Below are 9,425 nucleotides of genomic sequence, written 5' to 3' on the forward strand. Positions count from 1 at the left end.
GTTGTGTCCTCTGTCTTGTTATATAGAAGTGTTTAACAAACCAGACAAATTTATTACAGTGGGGGGGAAAGGGGGTTCAGTGCCAGGTACTCATCTGCCTTCTATCTCTCAAGGGGACCATTCAAAGCTGTTGATGCAATTTTTCAAAATGATATAAACCTATAAATGGGTCTACAAACTGCCTTCATGACAGATATCACAGGGGAGTAAATGTGATAGGCCTTGTGGGCGTAGTAAAGTCTGTATGAGTTTGGCTAAAGGGGAAAAAAAAATAACAGTATTAAGGCAACTTGAAGGTGACAAAAAAACAGCTTTGAGGTAGCTTATTGAGTTTTCACAGGGAGCTGGCTAATAGTGTTTAGCTGTTTTGAGAATGAGTAAATGAAATTCTATCTGCTGCTGTCTCAATCCCCTAAAATTTTCAGTTACAAGCTGTGCCGCTTGGATATGTTTCATCTCTCTGCCGCCTCAAAGCATCATTACCGCATGGCTTGTCTAATCTAAAAAAGGCTTTGAAATTTATGTGCTTAGCAGGAGCTTTTAGCTTCCGGTTGTTTTGTCATCAAAGCAGAACATTTGAGATAACTTTCCTTGATTACTTCTTTCTTGTTACTTAGTCTTCAGTATTTCGGCTGCAGCATTTGATGCGACGATCAGCAGTCAAGTAAAAAGAAAAACCTGTCTACATGAAAAGTGAGTTAAACTCATCAGACAGCTGATACTTTTTTTGTCTGTGGTGGTATCTCTCTGTTGATCGGATCATAATCTCACAGTTTAAAAACAGGAGGTTTTTTTTTTTTTTTTTACATCGTAGGCAGGGAGTGCAAACAAACGATCATCTGGAGATGAAGCAGATTACAAAGGCTGAAAGAGACAGTGGGTACAACAAGACTTTAATGACTGATAGTAGTACAACATGTAAATATCTGGGGGTGTAGTTTGTCCTTTTCAGAGGATAGCATGATAATTAGGACCAGCAGGGAAACATCCTCACAGTGTTCATGCAAATCTGCAGTAAATCTAATGCTCCTTAAAAATACACTCTATCACATTTAACTCCATCAAGGAATGATTTTTAGACCCAAATCTTTCAATTTACAACCTAAATATTTGCATTTGTGTCAGAACACAGAGCTGAAACATGAAATACTGCAAAGCACTGAATCTTGAGTCAATACATATTAGGGTGATACAGCAGGTACAAGCATGGATCTGCAACACTAAATAAGGAAATTGCTGTGCAGTAGTCCATGTCTAGTGCATTCGGTTTAGGAGTGCTGGTCTGCTGGTCTGTGTCAGATCGTTTGGCAGGTCATTCCTTTTTTTGCAGTGTGGCATCTTACCCACCAGTGTGGTATAAAGCTTCCTATCAAAGTGGACATTTAATGCACAATAACTTATTTGCCTTCCTGTGTTGAAGAAAATATATTTTTAATTGCTCTGGAAACTGATTTTAATGTTGCTAAAACACTGAATGATTCTGTTTCAGTGACTGCAATTAATGTTGCTTTTATGGCAGCAGAGAACACTCAAACCCTTTTTGCCCCACCTTGCAAGAAGGCTAGCAAATGATGTGTGAAAAATGCAGTCCTATAAGCACACAGTTGTGCTTATCAGCGTTAATATCTTGCTCCCCACAAAGAATCCAATGCTTCTCAAGATGAAAGAAAGTCATGAAAAAAAAATTGCACATATCCGTTGGGCAGTTCAAAACATTTTGCTTATACTCCCAGTCTGAAGGAATAAACCTACATTGTTGGGCCCACAATGTAACTCACACGAAATGTGCTAAAAACAATGCACACTTCTTACAATCTATTTTTAAAAACTTGCAAATATTTTAATATTTGCTTAAATATTCTGACTTGTGACTGCAGAACAAAATAATTTACACTCAATATCCTTATCATGGCATGCTGCAGCAAATTTTCTTTATTTGACAAATGTGTGGAAAAAGTTTTTCAGCACTTTCTTAATTAGCCTGATTGAAAACAGCCGGGGGTGACAGGCTAATTTCTGGGCTGTCTGAAGATTGCCGCATTTGCCTTTTGTTACATTTTGACACTCCGCAGTAGGCAAACAGAGGCATAAACAGTGTGATGTTTAAACTCTGCAGGCATCTACCTACCTACCTTAGTTTCCTAGTTCTGTTTCACTTACACTTTAAAGGCTATGTGGCACTTTAACAATACAATTTTAAATGCTATTACGACACCCCAAAAGTGCATCCAAATTGAACGCTTTCATCCCACATTAATGGATTAACAGATAACCAAGTGGTGGAGGATTTTTGGAAAAATAGTCATTTCCAGAACATTTGACTCATTTGATTCACTCTCTCCTTAAATAGCCCCAAAACAAAGACGGGATGTAACGCAAATATAGATAAAACAAAATGGACAAAAATACTTTTGACTTTAAACAGATCAAGCTTTTAATAACGGTACAATAAATAATTTTTCCCACAACTGGCAAGGCTCAAAAGTCAGCCCTGTGACTTTTCATTTGTCTAGGGTTTAGAAAACTGAAAAAGATTTTGATCCTGATCCTGTCAGACATAATTAATAGCTGAATGAATAGATTGGGTTCTATGAAGCTAAAGGGATAAACTTAGCAAAGACTCCAACACACAGCAACCAGCAACAAACACAAACATTAGCTTGTTTTCATTTTGTAAAACCTGCATTATACTTCTTAATGGTGCCCTGTGTGGGTTTCTGGCAACTTAATCATGTAAGCTTTACCTTTTGTGCACCCTGTCCACCTTCTTTTTCTAACATAAGTTTAAATTACCTGTGTTTTAAATGATGACAAATGGCATTTGGTAGGTGGTCATTAGGGTTCTGTTTTGCAGATCTCTGTCAAATTGTTTACAGTTTGCTCTCATAGAAAATATATCTCACCCCAGGATTGCCATTCTGTCCTATGTAAGTGGCAGGGTTGACATACAGGCCACTGTAATATTAGCTGGCAAGAGTTAAATGCTTAGACTGATTCTAAAAAATGCAATACAGTCCTCAAACATGGGTCCGAACCAAGAAGGGATCATTGCTGCAGATTTGTCAGCTGTGCATTCATGATGCAAATCTGTTCCATCACATCTCAAAGGGGCTAAACTGGATTTAAATCTGGTGGGTGTGGAGACCATTACAGTAAAACAAACTCATTGTCATGTTCGTGAAACCAACTTTAGATGATCTGAGCTTTGTGACGTGGAACAGATGGAAAATAGGTACACTGTGGTCATAAAGAGATGGAAATGATCAGGAATGATTCTCTTGTGGGCTCAGTTGGTTCTAACGGAGCTGAGGAAATAGTTCTGACATCATTACGTCACTGCCACCATCAGCCTGAACCACCAATAGTTGGTGAGATGAATCCTTTGATCTACACCAAATTCTGACCGTACCATCTGAATGTCACAGCACAAGTCAAGACGCATCAGACCAGGCAATGGTTTTACAATCTTCTAATGTCCAATTTTGCAGAGGCCATGCAAATTGTAGTCTAGATTTCCTGCTCTCACTTGACAGTAGCAGCACCTGCTGTCATTTTCAGACACACTGAGAACGATCACTCACTGGATATTTTCTCTTTTATGGATCATTGTCTGCAGCAGTTTCAGTCCAGCTCATCTGACACCAAGAACAATGCTACGTTTAAAGTTACTTCAATCACCTTTCCTCCCAGTTCTGAAGCTCAGTTTGAACTTCAGCAGGTTGCCATCACCATATCTACATGTTTAAGTGCAATGAGTCACTACCATTATGAGTGGCTATATCAGGTTGAGCCAAAAGGTGGACCAAAAAACCAGACTCAAAAGAACAATGTTTGAGTTAATGTAACCTTTATTTACAGAGACAGTGCTAAATAACAAAACAGGAAAGGCTTTCACTGTGAAATCTGAAACAGACCAAAGGAGCTGCGATTTCAGACTGAGACACAATTGGAAGGAGAGGTGAGTCGGTGGAAACAGACGCTGGAGAAAGGTTAAATGAATGCAAGGAATGCAGACAGTAAGTATCGCACAGAGGCCAGTAAGTGTTACCACATAGGTAGTAAAATAATCTGTCACCCAGCTCCACCCCAGACACACCTGCTCGCAAAAAACAAAACATGAAACAAGATACAACACAAAACCAGAGCTAGTCTACCCATACCCTAACAGGCTGTCCATTAGTATTTGTGTTAACAAGCAGGTGTAAGTAATCAACTGGTTATTGAGTGTCTCATAGGTTGCTCACTCTGAGCTAGAAAAGATTCCAGTGATCTGCCTCATTCTCAAGAATCAGTTTAAAATTTTGTCTTTGCACCGTAGTCTAGTTGTTGAAGTTAAAAAATATCAGTGAAAATGAGTACTTAAAGTTTACATTTTCTTACACACTGACTTTCAAACACCCCCAGAGATTAACCTCATTCAGAAAAGCTTACACAGCTGCACTAGAGAAATGTCAGACAACAGGCAAGGTTTGAGATAGGCACCAGGTTGTGAACTTGCCAGGCCTGAACTAGGAGTTATGTGACAAATTATGAGCCTGGAGACCTAGCATCGCCTGACTGGAACTCCGGCCAGTGAAGATTAACTTGATAAATCTGTGAGTGTTCTCCTGTGGTTTGATCTAAGATGTTTGCAATATCAGAATGTTCCGTGCAAAATCCTTTTGTGTGGCAGGGCAAGGAGTATTGTGAGATATTTTGAGTTGTCAAACAAAGCTGTGACTAATAGGTTAAATAATGGCTTCATTCCATTCCCTGTGCCCCTGCAGTCACAAGAACTAATGGATAAAACACTGTTAAGGGGAAATTTTAAGTTTGTTTATCTGTATGCAGACAGTCAAAAATTCAAGTGATTCTCTGGATACTGTTGGAAAAAGTGCTTGGATCTACTGATTAACTCTTAAGCAATGTTTAGCTTAAGTTGTATTCTCTTGAGGAGCCTCTTAAACACTTAATTAGAGCCTAGGAATGTGAATAAAAGACTTCTTTGTGAGTTAAGTCTTGCGTGAGATGAGGAAACTCAACAGTGTAATAAAGTTCAATCGGTAATGTAGTTACTGTCGCGGGGAGTACATGTTAAGGTTTGCAGTTATGTAAAGACGTATACAAAGATTAGAAAAGTTAGCTGTTTTATTGTGAACCAAGAAATATAACCAAAAATAAAATAAAAGAATGGGCTAATTTGTGGTTGTTATTTCTTATAAACACAGTTAAATTGTATCTTTTTCCTAATCCTCTGTCAATTATCTACCATGCAAGACATGTATTTATATAGCTGTTATTCATGACCCAATTTTAACTATTTATTTCAACAGAAGAGACACATTAGACAGAATGCATTACATTTGTGAATAAAATTATCTTGTGGTTTTTCTGGCAGAAATAAAAGAGCAAATTCAGAGAGCAGTTCTTTCACATATACAGATTAGTGTTTATTTATGCTTCTCTTTATTTTGAAAGTAGATACAAGCTGCAAGGTTTCAATATGATGGCGTATCATGCCACTTAATGGAACGCTACCATCATTCTTTCCTACTGTGATTTTTTAGGTTTATCTGCATGCGATACAATGAGGACAGTAAATGTTTGGACTGTGACATAATTTTCATAATTTTTCATGCAATTAAAGTTCAGGTTCTCCTATGAACTCATTAATTCATTCAATAGCAACTGCATCCATGTTTTATTTTAGGTTCTCTTTTAGAGAGCTCAAATATAATTGGACAAATAAAAAAAATCAAATAACATTAACTTTCAATAATTTTCTAAAAATCCTATAGACAATAGTGATTGAGATAAAAATTAATTACATTTTAATCTCAATCACAATTTTGGCTTCCCACTAATCGGCATGATCGAGCAAGATTTAATTTTACATACAATTCCATTATGTAAAAAGCAAAGAAAAAGCAAATCAAGCACCTGACGTACCTGCACGAACCCATCAGAGCTGTGAGCTACACCATGCAGCTCGAAGTTTCCTGGACTAGTCTGGATGAATAACACGACGTTAAAACACAGATATACAATGAAAATCAAATGTCTGGCACGATGAAGAGCATGTTCCTAGAAGTGGATCGTCATTTGTTGTTTGTAAATTCTTTGGGTTTACCGCAACTGATGTTAACCAAGAACAAATCAAATGTGAAGAGTGTTGCAGAATTGTGTCTGCATTGCAAGGCAACACAAATAATTTATTCAACCACTTGAAAAGACATGACAAACTCCAGTATAATTAATGAATGAAGGCCAGGAAAAACAATGCAATGGTAGCTAGCATGAACTGTCCTAACATCAGCTCAGATGCCCATAAAAGGCGACCCTGTACAGCGCATCATCATATTTCATTTGGCCAATGGTATGTGGCCATTAAACACAGCAAGTAACAAATGTTTTGGAGAATAGTCAAAATATATATAAATATTAAAAAAAAAATCCCAAGCGCCCTCCGGGTGGTCTTTATCCTTTGAGCTCGGGTCCTCTACCAAAGGCCTGAGAGCTTTAGGGTTCTGTGTAGTATCTTTGTTGTTCCATGAACTGCGCTCTTCTGAACAGCTTCTGCTGGAGCCACTCACCCAGTTTGAGGGTCACTGCCCCAAGTGCTACAATTCACACAGAAACCATCGTTGCCTTAACCCATTTTCTCTAGCTCCTCTCTCAACCCTTGGTTTTCTCAAGCTTCTCTTGTTTCTTCTTCCTCATGTGGTTGTACAGCTCCATCTATCACTGTAGCCTTATATGTACAGAGGTTAGCAGTTGGATATTGTGCAAAAGAAATGGTATTTATGTACAGTATGGAGTGCATAATGTCGAAGTTCCAGTAAGTGAAGGTGAGATGTCTATGAAGTGTTCAGCAGTCTGATGGCCTGATGAAAAAAGCTGCCTCTCAGTCTGCTGGTTCGGGACCAGATACTGCAGTACCTCCTGCCTGATGGAAGTAGTTTGAACAGTTTATAGTAGTATAGTAATTTGAACAGTTTATGTCTGGGGTGACTGGAGTCTTTGATGATCCTTATTTTATAATTTTATTGATTCTAATCTTGACCATAAGCATGCAGCCCTATCTGGAACTCATGTACATGCTGCTTGTTTGTTGACTTCATGGAGTGTAAAAGGTTGAGGATATGTAGATACAGGGTGCCAGTAGGATTTCTGCTGGCCTCCCTTCTGTGTCCAGAAAGCAAAACATGAAGTCCACAGAGTGAAGTGAAACTAAATCCATGGGACAGGTTTAGAGGAACTGAATGAAACACTTAGGGAAGACAGCACTATTTATATACAAGAGTAAAGTGGAGGGTAAAGAGCAACAGCTGAGGATGTTCAAGGCAATGAGACACAAGTGAGGGGAAGTAATACTAAAAGCAAGACATAGGATACAAATTACTACCAAAATAAAACAGGAAGTAAGAACTACCATGGGAAATGTAGACACATAAATAAACTGACCATAAGGAAATTGATACAGAAGAATGAGACAGCAAACACTGATGGAATTCAACTCTATAACTATGTTAAATTATACAAAGTGCTTAAAAAATACTCAAGAATAAATATAGATCAAAATTCAATCAATAACAGAATCAAGAACAACTAAGATAAAATAGAAAATAGAGTAAGAATAAATACATACAAACACAAAAAAACCTAGGATCATGACAATATTTAAATTTTTCTTCTTTTGTTTTATTCCTGTCATGCTGTTACAGGTCAGTTTTAGGACAAAGCCTAATATAGCCTGCCTTTTTTGAAGCAGGCGAATGATTTGCACAGTGAGTTGTGATGGGCCCTCTCTATTTACTCTTGTGAATTCCTCTCTTTATGGTAGGATAATAATATGCCTACTTCATGGAAAGTGTTCTGTACTTTACTGCCAGGTCTGAAGATGTTTTTCCTTTCCATAAGGATCCCGCAATCATCCACCAATTTTGTCTTCTCATTATTGCCGTGCAGGCCTTTTTACATTTCAGCATTTTCTTTGTGTGTGTGTGTGTGTGTGTGTGTGTGTGTGTGTGTGTGTGTGTGTGTGTGTGTGTGTGTGTGTGTGTGTGTGTGTGTGTGTGTGTGTGTGTGTGTGTGGTCAGACTGTGACCCGATACAACTAATGTTGTTGCTCTCTCTCTATTGAATATGTTTTCTTTTGGCAGTCTACTGACGCGCTTTCTTCTCTGCATGTTGTGGATTCTTACAGGGGACTTTTGAATGCAATTTTGCATTGGAAGCAACTTCAGACCTTTGACTTGCTTCATCCACTGGAAAAAGATAAATTAGTTAAGAATTATTAGTGCTTAAAAAAGCCCTGCAAAGGCTGCATAAAAACAATGACAACAATTCAATTTAATTTGCAATTCAATTTTATTTATACAGCGCCAAATCACAACAACAGCCTCTTCAAGGCACTTTATATTGTAAGGTAGACCCTACAATACATGCAGAGAAAAACCCAACAATCATATGACCCCCTATGAGCAAGCACTTTGGCGACAGTGGGAAGGGAAAACTCCCTTTAAACAGGAAGAAACCTCTGGCAGAACCAGGCTAAGGGAGGGGCGGCCATCTGCCATGATCGGTTGGGGTAAGAGAAGGAAGACGGGACAAAAGACAGCCATGGGACAACACAAACAAGTTCAAGTTTCATGATTCAAGAAAATGGTCAATTCGGTGGGCATTAAGTCAGAACAATTCACAACACAGGAAGCTGTAATTAAGCTCTAATTAATAAACAGAAATCCTTCCAAACCTGGTCAACTGGTATGGTTCTGTAAGTCTGATTAGGTGAGGGGAATTCTAGCAGAAAGCAGCTTGTAATGCACCTCCAACTGTCTCACAGAAAATCCTGACTGGCAGCTGAGATTATATTTTCTGCATCTGCAAGTCTTCTAGGGTCTGCAATGAATAATATGGAGTGTGGAGAGATTATGACCATGCAGTGTTTAAAGCTTTGAAGTACTGACATTACTTTGAGTTTGATTCCGCAAAGAAAACTCTGTTTTCATGGATTCCTGGATGTTAAACTTAATTGTTACACCTCGTAAAGCAACTACGCTGATCATTTCATTAAAGATGAAAGAACTTAGACAGTTTTTACCTCTCAGTGACCTCTCAGTTACCTCTCAGTGACGAACAAACGCAGTGTTCGTTTGACTTTGGGACCGGAGAGAGTTTTGGACCCAGAGTACTCCACGAGGCTCCTGACTACGGTAGCCGTAATGCTCCGACAATCCATCAAGCGGTGCGGCTTCGTAGCTTACCAAAGTTGTACTACAACATTTGAGCGCGGTGTACCACATAAAATCCATTCGAGGTCTGTAAGCACAACCAGAATTCATACATAAGGTGCACCGGATTATAAGGTGCACTGTCGATTTTTGAGAAAATTAAAGGATTTTAAGTGTGCCTTATAGTGCGGAAAATACGGTATATTGTTGTGC

Source organism: Rhamphochromis longiceps, linkage group LG6 (assembly GCF_057381845.1).
Source record: "Rhamphochromis longiceps isolate RC_006_pf linkage group LG6, R_longiceps_female_GT1.1, whole genome shotgun sequence".
Lineage (NCBI taxonomy): Eukaryota > Metazoa > Chordata > Actinopteri > Cichliformes > Cichlidae > Rhamphochromis > Rhamphochromis longiceps.